At 48.1% G+C, this 24,877-nt stretch overlaps 1 pseudogene; it reads right to left on the bottom strand.

Annotated features, from left to right (window-relative positions):
* Positions 1-18,558: 18,558 nt before the first annotated feature.
* On the bottom strand, positions 18,559-18,678 carry LOC136662108 (5S ribosomal RNA; annotated as a pseudogene).
* Positions 18,679-24,877: the final 6,199 nt, after the last annotated feature.

Genomic DNA, 24,877 nt, shown 5'->3' with positions numbered 1-24,877 from the left:
GTTGCTTCTGTGCTCCAAAGCACAAGGATGGTGTAAGTGCAGGGGTGGACAAATGTTCAACTTTAGGGATCTTGGACCTTTAACAATTGTATAGAAGAGGGAATTTCAGCAGGTGCTGCTTGTCATCTCGTAGTAATGTAGTGGTGTAGTGCTTTGGGAGTTGGGTTCAGACCTGGTAGATCCAGGTTCAAATCACTCAGCCAAACAACAAACAAACAAACAAACTTTTGTTAGTAATGCTACAGCCCAAATGCACTTGGGCAAATGCAATCCATCATTATTGGAATTTCTACTGAATAGCTATATTCATTTTAACTCTTGTCAAAAGACATGCAATTATTATAGTGGGCCCTCTGTATCCATGGGGGATCCATTCCAGGACCCCCTGCAGATACCAAGTTTCGCGGATAATGTAATCTGCGAAGGAAGAGCACCACAATTATTTACCTGGTGCTCAGCCCTCCAGAGGTCATGTGTGGACTCCTGGCTTCCTCAGAACACCTCAGGTTGGTTGGTTGGTTGGTTGGTTGGTTGGCAACCTTCAGTCGCGAAAGACTATGGTATAAGCCTACAGCACCCAGTATTCCCAGGCGGTCTCCCATCCAAGTACTAAGCAGGCCTGACCCTGCTTAGCTTCCGAGATCTGAATGCAACTGGAAGTCACCTCTGGTTTGTGCTGGCAAAAGGAAGTGCCTTCCAGTCATGTCCAGGAGGTCCTCTGAGGCCCTTCAGCCAGTTTTGGCATCTGCAGATATTCAAATCCGGGGATGCTGAGTTTACAAATAAGGAAGGGTCCACTGTACTTCATTTAATATAAGGTTCTTCAAATATCCCAGAATAATCACTTCAAGGGTTAAGTGGGCTATCTGGACTCATTAAGCAGCAAATGACATCATTAAGCAGAAAGTGACATCATTAAGCAGATGATGACCAGAAATAACCACTTTGTCCTCACAGAAACTCATTAGCTGCAAATGGTTGGCAACTTTCAGTCTCGAAAGACTATGGTATAAGCCTACAGCACCCGGTATTCCCAGGCGGTCTCCCATCCAAGTACTAACCAGGCCTGACCCTGCTTAGCTTCCAAAATTAGACAAGATCAGGCATGTGGAGGGTAACAGTAGCTGCAAATGATAGAAGAGAAAATGTGTACATCAAAATGTATCTTGATGGTCATCTTCAAGATAATCCAGCTGCTGGTATTCCAGCCCTAGGGCCATTCTTGAATGGAATAGTTTGCTGATAGTTCTGCTTGGAGAATATGGATCCAAACACTCAATGCATAGTGGAAGCACACATACCAATGGCCTGTTCATAAGGCACTTGTTTTAGGTACTGAATTGACAGGGAGTGTCCTCCTGACTCTCCACCTCTGCCCCTCCCCCTCCTGGTCCCTAAGTTAGAAAAGGAAGAAGGAAACAGAGTGGAAGAGGAAATGTGAAGGACAGGAGAACGATGGGTTAGAGTCTCTGACACTAAGCACACTTAATTGGGGATAAGGCCCATCTAGCTCAGATGGATCAACTTCTAAGGAAACATGCTTAGGATCACACTGTGCAATTTCATTTAATTGGGTGATTAACACCTGCCTAGTAAATCCCTTCAAAAGTTGTGAATATGTACAGGGATTCAGACTGCTGTTGTAAACACATATACTAAGGAATATGCCTCATTGAACCCAGTTGGAAGGAAATTCCATGCATAGGATTGTAGTCTGGGCTGGCACAAGACTCTGGCATGCGGCTCTAGCATATGACGTTCCTGTTCAACCTTATGGTGTAACATACGAATCAAAGGAAGGAGCAAGGGACTCTCAGTCATCACAACCCACAAAGCTAGCAGGGTGACCTCATAGCAGCCTTATACATCATATACTCAGCCACAGTTGTGAACCTACCTTTAGGTTCGATGGGGCAAATGCCCCAGGTGCAAGCCTCTAGGACCCCGCGGAAGTGTCTCTGAGGCTCCAGACGGGGTCAGAAACTGTGCTTCTGGTTTCCTGGAAGTTTATAACATCAGGGAACCTCAGAGAGGCTTCCTCAACACAGGCTTAGGTCGCATGAGGGTCCGTGAGCCTAAGGTGAGTGGGGGGGGATTTTCGTGTGGGGAGGTGTTGAAAGCCTACGGGGGCGCCATTGCGGACCTTTCACCCAGGCGTGGGGCTGGGGAGGTCCGCACTGCTTGGCCACAGTACTCTACCCCCTACACCACCATGTCAAAATTAATACATTTAAAATTAAATGAAGTTCATAGAAGTTCAAAGAAGCTCATATCCAGGGCTGGCCCGAGACCTTCTGACCCCATGCTAAATGTTTCCTCCACCTACTCTCCAATGTTTTAGCTAGCTCAACATTTCTTCTTCCTCTCCTGTCCTCTTCTTCCTTTTCCAATTGGGGGGGGGGGGAGAAGGAGAAGACATGGAAGTAAGTAAACAAACAGAGATCCCCCCCCCGCCACCAACCTCTTGCCTGAAGTGGCCATTTCAGTCAGCCTCATGGATGGGCCGGCCCTAGTCATATCAAGCATCAACATCATCATTGTAGAGCAGTGGTTTTTAGCCTTTTACATTTCATGGGACACTGAAAAGGCATGAAAATCGTCAAGGCACACCATCAGTTCTTTGACAATTGACAAGGCACACCACGCTTTCAGGGGGGGGACTCAGATCCCCTGGCGGCCGTACTTATATATGACCTTCCTCCCAACTCTTGCGGCACACCTGCAGACCACGCTGCGGCACAGTGGTTGAAAATTACTGTGAGAGGCTGGGTCTCTGCTTCATCTATTCCAAAATCACAGTGAGAACACCAATCACGATGCCATTTCTTTGCTATGCAAGTGACCAAAACTTTTTTGATTGTGGGTGGCTGTGAATCTCCACTTGCCACCCCATTTCCATCAGGAAGGGAACCCCAGTTTAGGGTGGGACTTTTGCTACTTTGTGCAGTAGCCTCCCCCTCCCCCCAATGTCCTTGATTCTCCTCGTCTTTCCATGTTTTGGCTGTGGTTTGGAGCTGCGCCACCGCCCTGGGGCACGCTGCCTCTTTGCTGGCTTGCACCAAGAGCAGCAAAAGAGTCGACAAGCTTTCTTGAATTGTTCTCTCGTGTTTACTTTCCTCTTGGCCTTTTGCGGATGGCTGTGCTGACTGGCTTTCCTGTTGGCATCCCACGCTCGCCGCTTGGTGTTTGCTTTTAATTAAAAAGCTAAGCGGCGGCTGAGGGGACCCCCTTGTTCGGTTTGTTCTGTTTATTGGAGAGCAGCCATCCTGGACTCTGGCTGGGCTCCCACCCTTTCCAGCCACTGCCACCTTCCACATCACTCTGCAGAAACACTCACATAATTAGCTGCTCTTTGCTCGTCATTGGCCTTTGCTTTCCCATAAACACGCAGAGCAAGTTCCTACACGGTCTAATTAAACGCTTCTCCCCCACGAGAACGATGTGAAATGCTCGTAATACCTGACGGAGCAGAGGGCAAGGGCAGGGTGCCTACTGCCAAGACCAATTTTTGTCAGCGGTTCAGCAGGAATCCAAACGATGGGCTCCCTTCTACCGACAAAACGCTGAAACCCAAATTTCCCAGGGCTTGGCACCTGGACCTGCTTGAAGCACCAGGTTTCAGGCCACGACACATGCAGAGTTTTCATAATGCCAAGAGTGTCTCTGGGCACATGAAGAGTGCCTTTCACTTTGCCAAGCAGGCAGGTTGGTTCGAACCATAGGGATGTCTGTGATGTGAGATTGCGATGGATTTTCCATGGCTCCTCCGTTCATATTCAACTTAGGCCCAAATCCTAACCAACTTTCCAGCGCAGGCATAACACTGCCAATGGGATGTGTGCTGCATCCTGTAGTTGGGTGGCACTCACCGATGCTTCCTCAAAGTAAGGCAGTGTTTGTTTCCTTACCTCGTAGCTGCATTGCCTTTACATCGGTGCTGGAAAGTGGGTTAGGATTGCGCCCTTGCTTTAAAAAGAAGACTATCACTTACTGCTCGTTTACTCCCTGCTCTAAGAGGATGTCCTTCCTAAGGCAGGGGGTTGGTTTAGAAGATCTATTACACCCTTTCCAACTCTATGATTCTATGAGATATAAGGAAAAACATAGAGGCAGGATTCTCTCTGACCGGACACTAAGAAAGAGAGATTTCCAAGTAGACATTTTCTCCCACCTTCTAATGTTCTAGCCAATGAGTGCACATGAAGTGGGATGACATTTGATTTTTTAAGCAGTGTAAAATGCAGCATGAATTCATTCACATATAATAAAATTAATAGCACAAACCTACACCTGTCCATTCAGAATGAAGTCTTATCATGTTCAATGGGGTTTACTCCCAGGAAAGTGTGTATAAGATTGCAACCTTAAAATATTTATTAAGGCTAATCAAGCACCAATAAACACAACAAAAGTATATTTCCAAAGAAAGAAAGAAAAATAGAAGTAAAAATATTATTATATTACCACTGTATATTATTGTAAATATTATACAGAATGTTAGATTATAATATATTTTAATGCTTTGTGGTAATATGGATGATAACAATAGCAGTAAATCATGGAATCATGGAAGGGGCCCTTAAAGGCCATCTGGTACAACCCTCTGCTTGAAGCAAGAAATTCCTCTTTAGAGCATCTTCAAAAGGTGTCAAATGGTGGCAATAAAAATAATAATAAGCAATTTTTTACTCCAGTTCCACAGCTCATACGGTGCATAGATGGTTTGGTGGCTTAGCTAGACGAGTGACCTAATTTGCATTTTGTTCCAAAAATTCTTAAATTCTTAAACATTCTACCCCACCTTTCTCCTACTTGGTGCAGCATCACAGCTTGCAAGAGATTCCATTTAAAATTCCCAACTTGCTGCTGGAATCGGTGGCATTGCAAGGGGAATGGGAGGAGGGTGCGGACTGCACTGGGTGATGCACGTGGGGGTGTGTGACACCACTACTGCTCAAAAATTTTTAAAATATTGGTACTTTTGAATAACACCATCATGTTATATATCATTCGATGTGTAATTTCATGCAGAATGCAATGAAACAAACCGTGCTGAAATATCTCCATTCTATCAAAAGATACAACCCAAAAAACCAGTGGGGCGTGGCAATGGTGCATCACTATGCTCACCGCCTGGGGCACTGCCCCATCCGCTGCATGGTAGTCCGTCATGGGGATGATGCACTGCCCCCCCCCGCACTAGGTGACGCACCACTGTCTAGAATAGATGGACTCTCCCAGAGTGGACGAGCCGCTGATGGTGTCCATTCTCCATCTCCGTAGGTTTGGCCTCCGTCTTTTTCTTTCTGGAAAGGAATTGATTGTCTGCTGCTGTTGGACCTTGCTGGAGCATTGGCGTAAAAATTCATCATCACATGCTCACTTGCCGGGTCTCTGAGAGGAATTTTATCAGTAGGTAGAAAGATTCTTCCCTTCTGCATTGGATTATAATTTCACACGATCATTTGATCATTAATTTCTATGAATTACCATATATAAAATAATGTAGGCTTGCACAAAATTTGATGCTCCCACCATATGGGCAAGCATTTTCTGAGATCCCAGGAAATTTCTGGCTCCCCCTCCTTTGGGTCCCGTTCCCCCTTTTTGACCCAAAGCCCAGGTATGCCGTACCTCCCTCTTATGGACTCTGGTGAGATCAGAAAATGTTAGATCCCAGGAAATTTTCAGGCCTCCTCCTTTGGCTTCCGAGCCCCCTTTCTGACCCCAGGCCCAGGTATAATGTACCCCCTGCACCTCCTCTCATGGGCCCTGCTGAGATCAGAAAAGGTAAGAGCCCAGGAAATATTCTGGTCCTCAACTTGGGCTCCTGATCCCCCTTTTTGACCCCGGGCCCAAGTACAATTTACCCACTGCACCTTCATGGGCCCTGCTCACTTGTGTGTCACTTTGTGCTGCCCCACGAGTTTTTCAACAGCAGTAGGGTGGCACGTCGTAGATCTTCAAGATTATTATAAACATATGATTTCTGTCATCCCTAGCTGGGGTGGGGATATCCTTTTTGGGTGAGCAAGTAGCTGACAAATATCAGCCACTGTCCATAGGAAGCTGCCTTAAACTGAGTCACTGCCTTATATGTTGGATTATCCAGCCAAACAGGCAGCAGGTTTACAGGGAGAGAACTTCCCTAGTTCTGCAGCCTGCGACCTCTGAGCTGGAGATTTGAACCTGGGACCTTCTGAATATGACACATCTTCTCTATCCCTGAGCAATGGTCCCGTTGCCAGGACCTGTGGGAAGTTTATCCCAGTTTGCCCAAGATCCTTTAATAATTGCAGCTCTGGATTGTGTCAAGCCGAAGAGGCCCCACCCCATACAATTACCCAAAAAGGTGTGTTATTCCAACAGGAAGGGCAAAGAAAACAGATATATATTATAGATTTGTATTTGCATGTATTCAGGTAGAACTTGAAACGGGTTGTGTTGAGTGCTCCTAAACCGTAGTTTACGTAGCTTGTGTGTAATCCATTCAGCCCAGACTTGGAGCTATTAAGTACTGGAAGTACCATAATCTCTTCTGCAGGCAAACCATGTGCTTTATTGCTCAGCCACAGCTCTTTTCTACAGCCTCCTAAGGTTGCTTTTAAGAACATAAGAGCAGCCCTGCTGGATCAGGCCATAGGCATTGAGACCCCTGATTGCCTGCCTAGCTAGTCCTGCGCGTGGAACAGGTAGCACTTCCAAGAACACTACCTTTGGGGTCCTGGCTTTCAGCTTCCTACCTAAGAGCCTAAATTTGGCCTCCAGGACCTCCCGGCTACACTTCCCCACGTTGTTGGCGACGACATAGGCCCATCTAGTCCAGATTCTTGTATCTCACAGCAGCCCACCAAATGCCCCAGGGAGTACAGCACATAACAAGAGACCTGCATCCTGGTGCCCTCCCTCACATCTGGCATTCCGACATAGCCCATTTCTAAAGTTAGGAGGTTGCACATACACATCATGGCTTGAACATATGAAGCTTCCTTGTGCCCCGTCAGACCACTGATCCAGGTCCCTTCCAATCTCAGTCTTCTGTAATTTTGTGACTGACAGAAAATCTTCAGACTTCCGGTGGGAGGCTTTCCTAGCTTTGCTGCCTGAGATACTGCAGGAGACTGAATCTGGGATTTCAGCAAACAAAGCATGTTCACCACAACTCATCAATGGCCTTCTTCCTGATAACACTGACTTTCATGCTACCAGTTATTCATTTCAGTGCATTGCAACTCATGAGCTTTGCTCCATGAACTACCAGCTCCATGAGCTACCAGCTTGGATGTGGCATTTTTCAGTGCTAGGATTCTTCCTCTGGTTATTAACAAATGTGTCCAACCATGTGTGGAGTGCATTTCCTTTCCCAGCTTGTAAGCCCTTTCCACCCCACCCTTACACGCTTTGGGTGACGGGGAAAGATTCAAGGTGACAGGATGTCACCTCTAGGCAAGCCTGAGGTCTAGTGACTTTATAGATTTCACTGCTTGTGTGCATTGCAGAAAGGGCAACCAAAGTGATCAGGGGACTGGAGCACCATCCCGATGAGGAAAGGCTGCAGCCCCAGCCGGCCCCTTTATGAGGATAACTGCAGCAGTCACCTCAGGCAGCAAATTGGTGGGCAGGCCTGCCTCCACTCTTCTTCCTCCTCCTTCCACCCTGGATTGGAAAAAAAGAAGAGGCGGACAGAAAGGAAGAGGAAATGGAGAGGAGAGCGCTAAGCTAGAACATTGGAGAGTTCTTGGTCTGGCTCAGGCTGCAACATTCCAGGCTTTTTCATTTAGAACAGGGGTACCCAAACCCCGGCCCTGGGGCCACTTGCGGCCCTCGAGGCCTCTCAATGCAGCCCCCATGAGGTCATCCAGTGCAACTAACTGGCAGGAGATTTCTGACAAATCAAAGGAATTACCCACAGCACAGAATTCGATTACGGAATTCACGGCCTCAACAGGTGATGCTGGTCCCTATCCTAGATGGCTGTAAAGGGCAAGAGATAAATTCACAGCTCAGGGCATATCTACCAATGGCTACCAGTCGTGATGGCTACGTGCTGCCTCCAAGCAGAGGTGTAATCACGACATTGTGAGACATTGTGTGACACTGTGACGTCACTTCAGGGTTCTTCTCAGGGGAGGGGGCACTGGTGGCTTTGCACCGCCGTTCCTTCTCCTGTGGTGGTGGGGGAGCCTCCAAAGGAGAAGGAATAGGGAAGGTGTAAAGCCACCAACACCTCTTCCAGGGAGAACCTGGAAATGACTGCCTTGTGCCACTTGTGGTGCAAGGCAGTCACTTCTGGGTTGTCCCCGAAGGAGGAAGCACTCACTGTGGCAGCTTTGAGCCCCTATTCCTTCTCCTTTGAAGACATTTAAGACCCCCCTTTGAAGAAGAAGGGAGGAGTGAAACTGCAAGCACCTATAGGGCAGAGCCTGAGGGGCAGTCATGTGCCCCCTTGGTGCAGCACCTGGGGCATGAGCCCCTCAGGCTCCACCCTAGTTATGCCTCTGCCCCCATGTATAGAGGAAAGTGCCTTGGAATGCCATATACAAAGAAGGAACCGTGGACAATAGTTGTGCCTTCATCTCTTGCTTGTGGGCTTGCCAGAGTCATCTACCTGGCCACCACGGCAAAACAGGGAAGACAGATTAGATGGGTCTGGAGTCATTCTGGCAGCGCTCATCAAGGAAATGTTTTCTCATCCCTCCTGGTAAACAAACGTAGGCTAAACATGTGTGAGTTGGCTCTTGTTTGCGCTCCAAAAGCCTCCCCGCATTTCCTCACCTTTTGTGTCTTTCACAATTTGGTTGTGAGCTAATTAGCAATGCTACACAGTGGTGTCATTCTCCGTCCTTGGCAGTGTCAGGAATCAAAACCAGTTGCGTGGAGCTTGCTGGGGATACAGCTGGCCTTGTAGAGCAGCTGGTGGCATCCTTGCAGGTTTTGAAGGTGACTTTCCAGGGCTGGTTGAAGAACTCCCAGAGAGCCTGGGGCAGCGTGCCACACACCCTGGTACTGTGCTGGTGGCCACCATTGCCTCTCTTTCTTCTTCCACTTTGTGGATTTGAAAAGGAAGAGGAGGACAAAGCAGAAGGGGAAGTGTGGAGGACAGTGGTGGGCTAGAATATTGGAGGCCCTTTAGTCTACATTACCCTCTCTTTGGCGCTTCTCCTTCAAGGAGCGGGAGAAGGAGCAATGAGGCAGTGGTGGGCTAGAATGTTGGAGGCCCTTTAGTCTACATTCCCCTCTCCTCGGTGCTTCCCCTTCAAGGAGCGGGAGAAGGAGCAATGAGGCAGGTGTGCAGATGCAGACAGGTACCCTCTGACAGCCTGCCCACTGAAGTGACTGCCTCAGTTTACCTCATGATTGTGCCGGGCCTATCTACATGCTGCTCGACAAATTTAACAGGACTCCCCTCTCATACTGTACTTTGTCTCCCTTCCACTGGAGCCCTGGCTCTCTAGATCACCTATATGCTTCATATTCCTTCTTTTGAGGCAGGGCTGGCCCAAGATCTCTGGATGCCTGAGGCGGCATGTCAACCATTGCTGCCTCCACCATTCTTCTTCCACAACCTGGATCAGAAAAAAAAAAGAGTGGAATGGAGTGAAAGAGGAAGTGTGGAGGAGAGGTGGCCTGCTAAAGCAGTGTTTCTCAGACTGTGGGTCAGGACCCACTAGGTAGGTCGCAAGCCAATTTCAGGTGGGTCCCCACTGATTTCAATATTTTATTTTTAATATACTAGACTTGATGCTACCATGGTATGCGGCTGCATTTGGGGAAATGTTACAGACCTGTAATTTTAACAAGCTACTACGTATATTCTTTTAACAATGACAGTCAATGGGACTTACTCCTGGGTAAGTGTGGGTAGGATTGCAGCCCAGGATTGTTAAAAATGTTCCTGCTTGATGATGTCACTTTTGAGCGTGACATCACTTCCGGCGGGTCCCGACAGATTCTCATTCTAAAAAGTGGATCCCGGTGCTAAATTTGTGAGAGCCACTGTGCTAGACCATAGAAGATTTTCAAATATTTTATTTTTTGATTATTTAAAAATAGTTTTACTCTATCTTTCCCCTACGCAAGGGAGACAGTCTAGTCCACCACTCTACTGTCCACCACATTTCTCCTGGTCTATTCTTTTCTAATCCAAAGAGCAGGAGGCAGAGCTGCAGAGTTGAATACATGAATAGATGCTAACCGACTAAGGCAGGGGTCTCTAAACTTTTCGGCCAAAGGGCTGCATCAAATACGTGGCACAGTGGTGAGGGCCGGAAAAAAAAAAGAAATATAAAATTTAAATAAATGCATTAGAGATGGAACTTAGATGAATGAATAAATGAAAGGGCTCAAATGTCCAGGACTTCTCCAAGCATGAACACAGCCCAAGAAATAAAGCACACACTTAAATGGACCCCCATTCCCCCACCCCAAAATCACAACTCTGGTTGTGTTTGGTCAACAGGGCCAGAGGCTCTCAGGGAATCAGAGGCCGACTGCGGGCCAGATAGAGGCTCTCCGTAGGCTGCATCTGGCCCCCAGGCCGGGATTTGGAGACCCCTGGACTAAGGCAACAGCCTCAGTCCTTTCACGGATGAGCCTTCTCTGATTCCTGGTGTACAGGAGCGATTGACCCTCTTAGCACAGAAGTGGTGAACTAGCAAGCCCCTTGCACACACAGAGAAAGGCCCACCGTAAATGTGCGGACCTTGTAGCTTTTTGTCCCTTTCAAGGTGGAAAAAGCGCACCCACTGCCTTTCCTCTCCTTGCTGGCTTCCTTAAACTGGACCCGGAGTGGGTTGCACACACATGACTCACGGCCAGCTGGAGATGTTCCATCATGAGGTCACAGAGACCTGTTTTACAGGTTCCTCTTTTGGCGATTCCCGAGCGTGGCGCACCTGAGAACTGAGTGACTCGTTGGCAATCTGCCCTCGTCAAAAAACGTGAGCAGAGAAAGTCTGGGCGTTCTGTTAACTTTTCCATGATTGTCCAGCTTGGTTTTTGTGCACTGGTTGTGTCCCACCTCTACAGTGTTGCACCAATGTGACTTTGTACTGCTGCTGCCCTCCTGGGTACTTTAGTGAAAACCTCTTGTGCCAAATGTAAGGATCGTCAGACTCTTCCCTGCCAAAAGGCAGAGTCCACAGTTTCCCACTCAGTAACCTTGGAGTTGACGTGTGCAGTGAACGCTGATTCCTTTTCCTGCTGTTAAACAGCAAATATCCCCCCTTGTCAAACTGGATGAATGAGATGCTTTCAGCCCCCCCCCCCCTTCAAAGAGAAACACTAGATTAGTTTGCAATGCTGGGTTCTCAAGGCCTGAGCCCTAATGGGAAATTTTCCTGCATATGCTAGCTGAGAAATTAGTCATCTTTTCTCGAAGTTTACGTTCTGCTGCATGAGCCTGAGATCCGGAAGTCTTGCTTGGAAGTGGTTGTGTGGTGGCCTGCAGATGTTTTCAGCCCTTTGCAAGCAGCCTGAAAATGATGTGGCTGGTTTCTGCTAACTCTTTAGAAACTAGAAAAGGGGTACAGGCAGAGGGAGGTTCTCTTTCTGTTGCTTTATTTAGTGGCTGTTTCTGCTGCTTCTCGGCTTCCCCGGGCTCCACCTCACCGGCTGTCCTTCAAATCAACGGTTCTCAAACTTTTTAGCACCGGGACCCACTTTTTAGAATGACACTCTGTTGCAGTAATTTTCTACCTTTTTCATCTCATGGCGCACTGACAAGGCACTCAGATTCTCAAGGCACACTATCAGTTTTTTTTACAATTGGCAAGAAACACCATGCAACAGGTGGGGGGCTCACATCCCCCAATGGCACTACTAATATATGCCCCTCCTCCAAACACCCGTGGTACGCTTGCAGACCATTCATAGTGCACCAGTGTGCCATGGCACACTGGATGAAAATTGCAGGTCTATCAGGACCCACATAGCTTTATCAGATTTTTTTTTAAAAGGTGATCTATCTATCTATCTATCTATCTATCTATCTATCTATCTATCTATCTATCTATCTATCTATCTATCTATCTATCTATCTATCTATCAAAAGTAACTTATTTATTTATTTGCAAAATTATTATTATTTTGAAGAGACACTTGGCCAACAGTCTGAGGCAAAGAGGCAAAGAAGGACGGCCCATAGCCAGGGAGACAGACCAGGGACAGACTGCACTTGCTCTCGGTGTGGAAGGGATTGTCACTCCCGAATCGGCCTTTTCAGTCACACTAGACGCGGTTCCAGAACCACCATTCAGAGCGAGACTGAAGGTTGCCAACAAGAATTTGCAAAAATCTTGCCAACAAGAATTTGCAAAAATCTCGGTTCATTTCTCATAATGAGGCAACCCTAATAAATAGCCTCAAGACATGAGGGGCTTAGTTATGTGACTCAGCCTTCACCTACCCCCACTAGCTGGGGGGGGGGGGAAACACACCAGAAGAAAGAAGCTCAAACATTTATTTCCCTATATTTACACCAGCTTGCAAGCTCTGCAGGAGCTCAGCTTTTTGCAGGGCAGTTAGCAGCTTTCTGATTTTTGCATAGCTTGAGGCAATTAGTTATCTGATTTTTCCATCACCCATGTTTTCATTGGAGGCCCTGCCCGCCCACCAGAAATCAGGTCCTGACACACCAAGCCGGTCCCGACCCACAGGTTGAGAAACGCTGCTCTAGATGGAAACAAATGGGGTAGTCTCTGCTCCAGCAGGGCTCTGCCCGGAAGAGCTGTGACTCAAAGCGATAATGCACGAGGATGATGCCAGCCAGGTGTTAAAAAAAATTGCCAGGGTGCTTTTTTTTTTTTGTTCAGTGCTTTTTCGCCATGCAAATCCTAGCAAGTCAATATCCCAAGCCCATTTAATGGATGGGAGGTAGCTGAGTTACAGGTTTGTACATATACGGGCATTTCCAGAGAGGATGTTGTTTAGTCTGTGATTGTCCCAGTTTGTCTACTCTTTATCAGAGTTTCACACGCTGTGGTCATCTATCTATTGTCCACCAGTATTTCCCCAGTGTTGAAACTGTCACTTTGGTTAATGCAGAAAATATGCTTGTTTTGAGTAGAATAGCCCAGTCATCGCACATGTTTGTTAACGCAACTGTTTTGTCTTTTTTTTCTTTTTCTTTCGAGAGGTGCATGAGCAGATACCCACAGACCCCACAAAAACAGGAGGGGGAAGAGGATTAATCTATGGGGCAGTGGTACATTTTGAATTGCAAGAGCTCATCATTATACATCCTGGTGACACCCCTAGCCATACCCCATAATAACAACATTAAATTTCTTCATTAGAATGTTGACTTCTGTTACTTTGAAACTTATGATACGTCCTTCAAAGATCTACGTAGTTTGTTTACAGCCCAATCCTAAAGGCAGCAGTGCTACCCGGTGCAGCGGAGCCAAATTGGCTACCACTGCATCTTATGGCCCCACAGCAGCTGCCGGAAGTCTCCTCGGGGAAAAGGGACCTTCGTTCCCTTCCCCTGGGGAAAGCCCCAGGCCCCACAATGAGTCTGTGCTGGCTGTTTTGCTGCTGCAGACTTGAGAAACTCAGTGTTGGGCCTTCTGGCCTGAGACGAAGTTCAGGATCTGGTGGAGCAGAACTTGAAATTCTGCAATGAGGGTGAGTCCACTACTACACAAGGCAGATGTGTCAGACAGGAAATTTTTTTTTTCATTGAGCAATGAAGTATGCAGTTCTACCTCCAATCACTCTTTTTGATCTGGAAAGGGGGTGAAGAAGGGATTGTATGAGAAGAAGGAAGAAGGGCACAGCTGACAACCTCTTGCTTAATCAAATCTCTGGCCATTTCTGAGACATAAGAACATAAGAACAGCCCCACTGGATCAGGCCATAGGCCCATCTAGTCCAGCTTCCGGTATCTCACAGCAGCCCACCAAATGCCCCAGGGAGCACACCAGATAACAAGAGACCTCATCCTGGTGCCCTCACTTGCATCTGGCATTCTGACATAACCCATTTCTAAAATCAGGAGGTAGCGCATACACATCATGGCTTGTACCCCGTAATGGATTTTTCCTCCAGAAACTTGTCCAATCCCCTTTTAAAGGCTTCCAGGCTAGACGCCATCACCACATCCTGTGGCAAGGAGTTCCACAGACCAACCGCACGCTAAGTAAACAAATATTTTCTTTTGTCTGTTCTAACTCTCCCAACACTCAGTTTTAGTGGATGTCTCCTGGTTCTGGTGTTATGTGAGAGTGTAAAGAGCATCTCTCTATCCACTCTGTCCATCCCCTGCGTAATTTTGTATGTCTCAATCATGTCCCCCCTCAGGCGTCTCTTTTCTAGGCTGAAGAGGCCCAAACGCCGTAGCCTTTCCTCATAAGGAAGGCGCCCCAGCCCCGTAATCATCTTAGTCGCTCTCTTTTGCACCTTTTCCATTTCCACTATGTCTTTTTTGAGATGCGGTGACCAGAACTGGACACAATACTCCAGGTGTGGCCTTACCATCAATTTGTGCAACAGCATGAACCAACAGACATGGGAAGCTGATGTGAAAACTTGCCTCTCCATAGACCAGCGACTGTGACCCTTGGCTACATAGCTTTGGTGTTGCTGTCTGCCCATGGCATATTGTGGTCTGGGTTGCCTGAGTTAGCATTTCTGCCTAACATTGCATATATGCAACAGGGACCAAATGTGTACATCTGTGGGCCAGGCAAAAATGGGTTAATCAAGGTTGGAGATCTGCCTTTGGAGGAAGCATAGAGCAGATGGTCCTTTTTAATGCCATGACTTCTGGGGAGGAATTTGCCATGCATCAATTCAGGCCCTTGCACATTTCTTGTATTTTCTAAACACATTGCGATAAGTATCAGTAGGTCCGAGGGGACAGAAATCCATATCGTTCTTCTTTTCTATTTAATACCTGTTGCCAAAAAGCTTTATATCTTAGGACAGTGGTTCTCAAACGCTCTGGGAGAGTTTGAGAGCCACTAAGTCTTTGTGGGGGAGTAGGGAAGGCAGCAGGGGCGGAAGGCAGCGACATGATCCCCAGGATCGTGTTGCTGAGGGGGCAGCAGGGATTGGCATTTACTTACCAGTCCTTGCAGCAGTGTCCCAGAGGTGCGGGGAGCCCTGTGTGAGTGTCCGCAGGGCTCCCCAGCCTCCAGAAAGTGAAAGCGCAGTGATCGCGCTCCACCTCCGCAAAACTGGAAGTGGAGCGCGATCGGTCCACTTTCACTTTTCGAAGGCTGGGGAGCCTTGCAGATGCTCACACAGGGCTCCCCGAATCCCAGGGAGGCTGCTACAGGGATTGCTTTAGTCCCTGCAGCCCCCTGAGCGACGCGATCCTGGGGATCATGTCACTGCCTCCCCCCTGCCCCAGCCCTTTAAGGGGGCAGGGTCCAGGGCCCTCAGGCTGGGGTGTCGCAACACCCAAGTTTGAAAAACCCTGTCTTAGGGCATGGCTACTCTGCCTCCCACGTTTCGATCAATGATGTGTATTATTATTATTTTACTGCGCACTGCTGAGTTTCACAAGACAGTACCGTGTTTCTGTTTTATTGACATAACAGTTAGTTTTTGGATGTTTTATTGTGCAAGTGTTCGTGTTAATTCTTCTGTTTATCTATAAACTGCTATTATATAACACTATTGATTTTATTATGATGGTGTTGATCTATAAACTGCCTTGGCAACTTTTTCTAGAGAAACAGGATTGTCTGCCAATGAAGCAGCTTCCGGGAGTTGATTTAGGAGGCCCCACTCACCTCTCCTTCTCCTCCCTTGCTCTGTGGGGTTGAAAGGAAGAGGGGAACGGAAGGGAGAAAGAAATGAAGAGTGGAAGGCTAGAGGGAAAAGACATTCTATCCCACTCCTCTCCTCAACTCTTCTTTCCCCACTCCATTCCCTTCTACCCTTTCAAATCCAGGGGAGCGGGGCAGCAGGAGTTTGAGGCTAATAATTGGGGTGATAGCATCTGGAGCACTGCCTCAGAGATCCAAAGGTCTTGAGCTGTCTGTGGGTAAATTTTATTTTTAATAGATCGAAGAAACATCCTTTCTTGCTGTTACTTTAGAACAGGGGTGCCCAAACTTGCGGCCCTCGAGGACTCCCAATCCGGCCCTCGGGGAGCCCCCAGTCTCCAATGAGCCTCTGGCCCTCCAGAGATTTGTTGGAGCCCGCACTGGCCCAACACAACTGCCCTCAGCGTGAAGGCAACTGTTTGACCTCTTGCATGAGCTGTGGGATGAGGGCTCCCTCCATTGCTTGTTGTTTCACGTCTGTGATGCAGTTGCGGCAGCAAAGGAAAGGCCAGCCTTGCTTTGTACAAGGCCTTTTATAGGCCTTGAGCTATTGCAAGACCATTCATTCATATAAGTTTATCTTTAATATATTCATTTATGTAAACTTATGTAAATGTATTCAAATTTTAAATGTAAATTAATTCTTTTTCCCCCGGCCCCTGACACAGTGTCAGAGACAATGTGGCCCTCCTGCCAAAAACTTTGGACACCCCTGCTTTAGAAGTTACTCCTCAACACCCAGGGCATTTGAGTTTTTGTTCTATATGCCATCCTTACAGACTCCTACAGGTCTGCTGCTTACACGGCCAAGAAGACACTCAGTCACAGTGACTCAGGGATGAGAAATATGATCAACAGAGTCACAGCCACTGCTAATAGATATTGCTTCTGTCCCCACAAAGCAGCTGGAGGAATCATTTAATGTGGTTCGTTTCATCAGAGCAGAAGTGTACAGTGCGATGGAACCGGGGAAAAGTAGGAGGATGAGAAGGAAGTCATACAGGGTGACTCTCATGACAATCTGAGATCTGAGCCGAGTTCTGCTTTTCTTGCGTTTGCAGCAGGGTGCAAGCAGTGCCTCTGAGAGGGATTTACCGGGGTGTGTGTGCAAAGTTTCTTTTGGGCCCCTTCCCAAAGGGGCAGAGAAGGGCAAAATGGGGAGGATGGCAACGGGGCTAGGCGGAAGCAGTTGTGTTCCTGGCTCTTCTGCCACCCGGGGCCATGGCATCCAATGCCACCCTGCCTGACCTGGAAGTAACTGCAGTGATTTGAGGACAGCACCACAATTGCTTCTGATACATTTGGAGTGGTTGCACACCACAAAAGTACAACCTTTTTTTCTAAGCGAAAGAAGTGGGCGCACAACCACTCCAAGCGAGTGCCACAGGGGCCACTGGATAGTGGTGGTACCTCTCAGGCATGCCACCTGGGGGAACTAACCCCATTTCCCCCCTCAGGTATGCTAGTGGGTAGAAAGGGTTGAGAAAGAGGCAAAACAGGGTCAAGGAGGGCAGTAATGGCCGGAAATATGGTCTATCCTGGTTCAGTAGGGTTCTAATGCAGAGCCCAGGTCCACCCACCTGGTAGACCTGGCCTCCCGGTTCGCCTGGCCTCGGTCTTTCACTCTCCACAAGGCCAGCTGAGATCCCAGGAAATTTCCAGCTCCTCTTCATTGGTTCCCAGGCCTCCTTTTGATCCTGGGTCCAGGTACAACGTACCCTTTGCACCCCCCCCCTCTTGGAAGCCTGAATGCAAGTGCTGTCTCTGCTTTGCCCAGCCCCGCTGCAAGGTGACCCCACGAATCCTGAGACCTGCAAAGGGGAATTGACAGCACTAGTAGCGCGGTCCTACTTCACATGCCTGGAGGGAAAATGCAACCCAGTCCAGCTCTGTTAGTACCAGCAGATCCAGCCCTGCCGCAGGATGGTGGAGCCTACTGTGGGTTGCCTCTTTCAAGGTTGGCCCTGCAACTCTGTGTGTGTGTGTGTGTGTGTGTGTGTGTGTGTGAGAGAGAGAGAGAGAGAAAATGGGTACAGCTTACATGAGCCCAGGAGACTTAGGGCCCTGGGCTGAGTTGCAAGCCTGGTACAATGAAGCCAAAAAGAATGTGGCTAAGCCCAGAAGGTCTCAGGATGAGAAAGGCACGTGAAAGTACTGGGAGAACAGTTTCAGTTTTGCAGGAGAAGCCTGTGTGTGGGGCTGGGCCTGTACAGTCTCCTCTGGGGCCATTCTGGCTTGCTCGCCTGCACCCGACTTCACGTAATGATTAATCCAGACTTGCTGAAGAAAGTCAGTTTGTTTCCCTGAACGCATTCCTTAACATGCACAAGGTCCATTCCCTCCCCCCCCCGCTTGTGTTTGTGTTCTGCCTTGATAACAGAAACCAGCACTGGTTTGTCGACTTCTCCATTTGTGTCATAAAACAACTCACAGCAGCGACTTTTGAATCAACCCTGCAGATATTTTTGAATATCGCTGTTTGTCCTGAGCAGCTCTGAAACTTGCAGCTCTTCCTTCCCAGCAGCTTGCTCCTGTTTTGCTTTTTTGAACTCAGTACCACCAGGCATGGGAGGACACCAGGGTCCAAGCATGCATGACTGGCCCAGCCTTGAGGCAGGTTGAATGGCTGACTCATGTGGCAGTGCGGTGAAGGGTGCTATGTGCCTGTGCCATGTGAGTCTGTTTCATTCTTGTTCTCCATCACTTTGACTGTCCCTCCGGCCCCTCTTTCTCCACTTTGGTTGGTGGTTGGCAACCTTCAGTCTCGAAAGACTATGGTACAAGCCTACAGCACCCGGTATTCCCAGGCGGTCTCCCATCCAAGTACTAACCAGGCCTGACCCTGCTTAGCTTCCGAGATCAGATGAGATCGGGCATCTGCAGGGTTACAGTTGCTGCATCTGGAAAGGAAGAGGAAATGTGGAGGAGAGGAGAAGAGTGTAGCAACTTAAGCTCCTCCCAGGAGACACTCTAGCCCACCACTCTCCTGCTCCACATCCTCTTCTGCTCTGTTCCTCTCTTCTTTTTCAAATTCTGGGCATGTGGAAGGGGGGACAGGAGCAAGAGTGGCAGTGGAGGTAGAGGAAGATGAGGCTGAGGACCACAACTCTTTGCCCCTGCTAGGACACTGACAGGCAATGAGGGGGACATTTGGCATCCAATCTCATGCTGGCAGATCTTGCTATGCCCCTGCAAGTGTGTGTGTGTGTGTGTGTGTGTGTGTGTGTGTGGCGTGTGTGTATGTAAATGGGTACACCTTACAGGCCCGGGAGACTTAGGCACTGGGCTGAGTTGCAAGCCTGGTACAATGAAGTAAAAAATAATGAGGCTAAATTATAGCTAATGCCTGAGAATGTTTTTCAATTTTTTTAAAAATCTCCATGTGGCATCCAGATCTGGTGAAATTTGCTGGACTCTGCCAGGAACAGAATAGACAAAATGCTGGCTGGTGAGCTGATGGCCCCGGCGTGAAAAAGAGAGGGAAAGTAAAAGAGCTTACCAGAAACTTTAGAACTTGCAGTTTGAGAATCAAAGGGCGCATTAGGTTAAATGGCTTTTTAGGTTGAGGTTTTTCCCTAATGTAAATCATTTCGAATTTCCCTAATTAGGTTTTTGCCTAATGTAAATCATTGCCATGCAGGGTGATTTGGGCTTCTGTGTGCGGGGAGTGGAGCTTGGACCCAGTTCCCTTGCTTTGGTTCTGATCTGGATCTAGTCCAGTGCCAGCTGTGTGTGTGTGTGGGGGGGGGGGTCCCCAGGGTGTTACTTGCCCATGCCTTGGTGCATTGAGCATGAAGCTGTCAGCAGTACTAAATATTCAGATGCTGGTCTGGCCACGTGTGTGGCCTCTGCCAGGGCTCTACCTGAGCAATCCCTGGCACTGTTCTGATCAAACCCTTTCTCTCCCCCCCCCATATCTGCTATTTTCTTTTAGTTTGCCCTTATCTACTTCAATTGTCCTCTAAACCAGTGACTTACAATGCTTTCCTTCTCACGGTACACTGATCTCTATGGCCTTTTCTATGGTCTTTGCCTCTTGTGATGTCACTTCTGGGAGACTCTTCCAGGTTCTGCAGCTCGGTTTCAAGGGCAATAGCCTGTAGGAATGAATCATCTGTCCCTCTTCCTCCACTGGCATGCAGTTCCAGCAAACCCGCAAGAGTTTTTCTGTGATTTTCAACCACTGTGCTCCAAACTCCAGTGACCCGCCTGTGGAACGTTCATGGCCATGGCACACTGGTTGAAATGCTCCTTTCTGTTTGAATAGCTAAGAACATAAGAACATAAGAACAGCCCCACTGGATCAGGCCATAGGCCCATCTCGTCCAGCTTCCTCTATCTCACAGCGACCCACCAAATGCCCCAGGGAGCACACCAGATAACAAGAGACCTGCAAGGCTTCCTGGGAATTGTAGTTAAGAACATAAGAACAGCCCCAGTGGATCAGGCCATAGGCCCATCTAGTCCAGCTTCCTGGATCTCACAGCGGCCCACCAAATGCCCCAGGGAGCACACCAGATAACAAGAAGACCTGCAAGGCCTCCTGGGAATTGTAGTTTAAGAACATAAGAACAGCCCCACTGGATCAGGCCATAGGCCCATCTCGTCCAGCTTCCTGTATCTCACAGCGGCCCACCAAATGCCCCAGGGAGCACACCAGATAATAAGAGACCTCATCCTGGTGCCCTCCTTTGCATCTGGCATTCTGACATAGCCCATTTCTAAAATCAGGAGGTTGCGCATACACATCATGGCTTGTAACCCATAATGGATTTTTCCTCCAGAAACTTGTCCAATCCCCTTTTAAAGGCATCCAGGCCAGATGCCGTCACCACATCCTGTGGCAAAGAGTTCCACAGACCAACCACACGCTGAGTAAAGAAATATTTTCTTTTGTCTGTTCTAACTCTCCCAACACTCAATTTTAGTGGATGTCTCCTGGTTCTGGTGTTATGTGAGAGTGTAAAGAGCATCTCCCTATCCGCTCTGTCCATCCCCCAGCTGATCAGTCCCATTTTCACCTTCGCTTTCCTTTCTGCTTTCGTCTTGGCCCTGTCGACCCAGCCACATGAGAAATCATCATACGGCTTGGTCAATGCATTCATAAGCCAACTTCCGCCTAACAATTGCTATCTGTTCCTACTGCAGCAAGCACATTTCAATAATATTCAGAGCTCAGAGGAGGCTCCCTTTCTGGGTGTTTTTGGGAGTCAGACCAAGAAGTGAAGTTTGCATTTAAACAAAAAGTTCCCAAGAAGTGGCTAATGTTGAATCTGAATTAGCAGTTGCTGGGAAAGGAAATCCAAGTTTCTTAGGGCAGTGATTCTCACACATTTAGCACTGGGACCCACTTTTTAGAATGAGAATCGGTCAGGACCCACCAGAAATGACGCGATGACTGGAAGTGACATCATTAAGCAGGAAATTTTTAACAGTACAAGGGCCCAATCCTATCCAATTTTACAGCTCCGGTGTAGCCACATTGCAGCCCTGAGGTAAGGGAACAAGAGTACCCATACCTTGAGGAAGCCTCTGTGACCGCCTCTCCACCACAGGATGCAGAGCATGCCCCATTGGCATGGCTGCACCAGCACTGGAAAATTGGATAGGATTGGGCCCCTAGGCTTCAATCCTACCCACACTTACCCAGGAGTAAGTCCCATTGACTCTCATTGTTAAAAGAATATACATAGTAGCTTGTTCAAAGTACAGGTCTGTAACATTTTCCCCAAAGCAGTCACATCCCTTGGTAGCATCAAGTCCAATATATTAAAAATAAAATATTGAAATGAACAGGGACCCACCTGAAATGGGTTCTTTACCCATATAGTGGGTCCTGACCCACAGTTTGGGAAACACTGTCTGAGGGTGTTAATTATACTCTTCATAATAAACACCATATATGGAATTGTGTCTTCAAGAAAGAAGAAGAGGGAAATCAATTAATGGTGGCCAGGACATGGATTCAACTCCTTCTGGGAGGCCAGGTGCAGGGAGGAATGGGTAGAGCAATTAACCAACAATTAACACATTACCACTCTCCAAGCCCAGGGAGAACAGGGCAGACTATATGGCCAAATAAATAGCTTGAGGGCCAAGGAGATGTGATCAGATTTCCTGATGTCTTTTTCTTTGGCTAAGAACAGCCACAGAGCGATTTGGATCAGGCTGTGATGCTAAGGAGGGAGGATTTAACCATTTGCCCTAGTTTTAACAACCCCTCCTCCCAAATCTGCTATCAGCTATAAGGAGAGAAAAGGACAAGGACAGTGTGACTGCCGATTTTCTACTTCACTGCTAGTAGCAGTTTGGGATTGAGGGGGTGATTCAGTAGCAGTTTGGGATCTAGGGGCTGATTCGATGAAATAGGCCTTCCCCTGCACTGTGGTTCTAGTTCAAATCACCCCCTCCCCACCCACTGGTTTTACTTAACCCAAAGGAAAGAAGTTGGGAGATTTGATCATGGCTCTCACTGCACCATGGGCTCTCTAGGGCAGGGTTGTCCAAAGTTTTTGGCAGGAGGGCCACATCGTCTCTCTGACACTGTGTCAGGGGCTGGGGGAAAAAGAATTAATTTACATTTAAAATTTGAATAAATTTGCATAAGTTTACATAAACGAATATATTAAAGATAAACTTATACGGATGAATGAAGGTCTTGCAATAGCTCAAGGCCTATAAAAGGCCTTGCACAAAGCAAGGCTGGCCTTTCCTTTGCTGCCGCAACTGCATCACAGACATGAAACAACAAGCAGTGGAGGGAGCCCTCATCCCACAGCTCACGTGAGAGGTCAAACAGTCACACTCACGCTGAGAGCAGTTGTGTTGGGCCAGTGTGGGCTCCAACAAATCTCTGGAGGGCCAGAGGCTCATTGGAGATTGGGGGCTCCCTGAGGGCCGCATTGGGAGTCATCGAGGGCCGCAAATGGCCCCAGGGCCAGGGTTTGGGCACCCCTGCTCTAGGGAATCAGACCTTCCCAGCTGTAACAGGAGATGCCAAGATGCCAAAATGGCACAGTCATTTGGGAACTGGACTAAGACCTGGAACATCCAGGTACAAAACCCCACTCTGTCATGAAGCTTCCTGAATGACCTTAGCCAGTCACTCGCTCTCAGCTTCACCTATCTTACAGGGTTGCTGTGAGGACAAAAGGAGGGGAGGAAACATATACACCACCCTGAGCTTCCTGGAGGAAGGGTGGTATAAAAATGTGAAAAACAAACAAACCCAGGACACTGGGTGTGCAAAGCGGGTTCTCCATCACGGAGTCACAGTATGCCCTGCCTCATTTAAGCCCTCCATGAGAGGTAGACTAGACACAGAAAATTCTTAGGCAGCTGAAGGTTGAACTAGACAGGACAAGAATTGTATTGCTGTGTTTCTGTCTTGAAATTTCCAGAGTAGCTTTTCTCCCCCATTGCTTCCTGGAATCCAAGTTGGGGCCACATCCCAGATGCACGTGGGTGGCATCTGCCTCGACCTCCTGAACTCCCCACCTCCGGAGCTTTCTTAGAAACCGAGAGCGTCGCAAAGCCCACAACGGCCTGGAAGCGGTGGGAGCAGATGACATTGCCAGAGGTTGGACCGGAGCCAGGTTAATGCTGCAGAACGAACGCCGGCTCGCTGTCTCAACATGTGTATATTTTTATGATTTAACCTGGAATTTGATGAGTCAGCAGCTGCTGCAGCTCCCTGTGCATGACTTTGCCATGTGCCTCCCTTCCCTTCCCTCCCTCCTTCTACCCACCCCAGAATCTGATTGGGGAGGACTCAGAACTGTCAGGACTTGATACTGCGAAAAGCGTTGGCCTTTGGTCGAGCTGCTTTGCTTTCCCAGCCCATTCCTTGTTGACACAAATATTGTTACAGCTGCCTTGGAAGGCAGAGTGCACAGGCCGGAAGGCCAATGTGGCCATGGGCAGCATTAAGCATTAGCCATATCAAGCACTGGTCAAGGGACCATGCGGATTAGAGAGTCTACTTGATTGGGGCAGTCCCTGAGCCCTCATTCTTGGTGCCTGAGGTTGTATGCCAAATGCTGCCCTCCTTATCTGATGATGCTCCAACTACTGCTGCCTTCCCCACTCCCTAGATTGGAAAAGGAAAAAGGGGTGGAGCTCTAACTCCCCCCCCCACTTCCTTTTCGTGCACACTTCCTCCCCCCTTCCTGTTCCAATTGGGAAGATGAACAGTAACATTGATGGGCACCTCTTCCAATCTGCTTCCTGAGGCAACTGCCTCAGTTGACCTCATGGATGGGACTGGCCCTGGGTTCAATACACTATCATGGGTGAATGTCCCAATGCAAGCCTTTGCCCCAGGTTCCTGCAATTGACTGGCCAGCACTGAACATGGCAGTGGGATGGCTGTGTGGCTTTCAAGATTCCACAGGTGAAAATAAGATTATATTCACAACTACAGCCCTATTCTCATACCAGCAGTCACTAACCGAGCCCCCTCCACACTGTCATGGAGGACCTGTTCTCTATCTGCTATCTGCTGTATTCATTTACTCCACAAGAGCAAATGAAAAACTTTGACTCCTGCAAGTTTGAAAAGGGCCATGAGCGTTTTGGTTCTTGAGATAACTGATAAGCAGGAGAAAAAAACTCAGGAAGGGGCTTGTCGCTCTGCGGATGAACCTCTGCTTTTCAATGTCAGTAAGTGTAAAGTCATGCACATTGGGGCAAAAAATCAAAACTTCACATATAGGCTGATGGGTTCTGAACTGTCTGTGGCAGATCAGGAGAGAGATCTTGGGGTGGTGGTGGACAGGTGGATGAAAGTGTCGACCCAATGTGCGGCAGCAGTAAAGAAGGCCAATTCTATGATTGGGATCATCAGAAAAGGTATTGAGAACAAAACAGCTAATATTATAATGCCGTTGTACAAATCTATGGTAAGGTCACACCTGGGGTATTGTGTCCAGTTCTGGTCGCCGCATCTCAAAAAAGACATAGTGGAAATGGAAAAGGTGCAAAAGAGGGCAACTAAGATGATTGCTGGGCTGGGGCACCTTCCTTATGAGGAAAGGCTATGGTGTTTGAGCCTCTTCAGCCTAGAAAACAGGCGCCTGGGGGGGGACATGATTGAGACATAC

This window comes from Tiliqua scincoides, chromosome 10 (assembly GCF_035046505.1).
Source record: "Tiliqua scincoides isolate rTilSci1 chromosome 10, rTilSci1.hap2, whole genome shotgun sequence".
NCBI classification, from domain to species: Eukaryota; Metazoa; Chordata; class Lepidosauria; order Squamata; family Scincidae; genus Tiliqua; species Tiliqua scincoides.
Note: the sequence above shows the minus strand (reverse complement) of the source record. Positions and strands in the feature narration are given on the sequence as shown.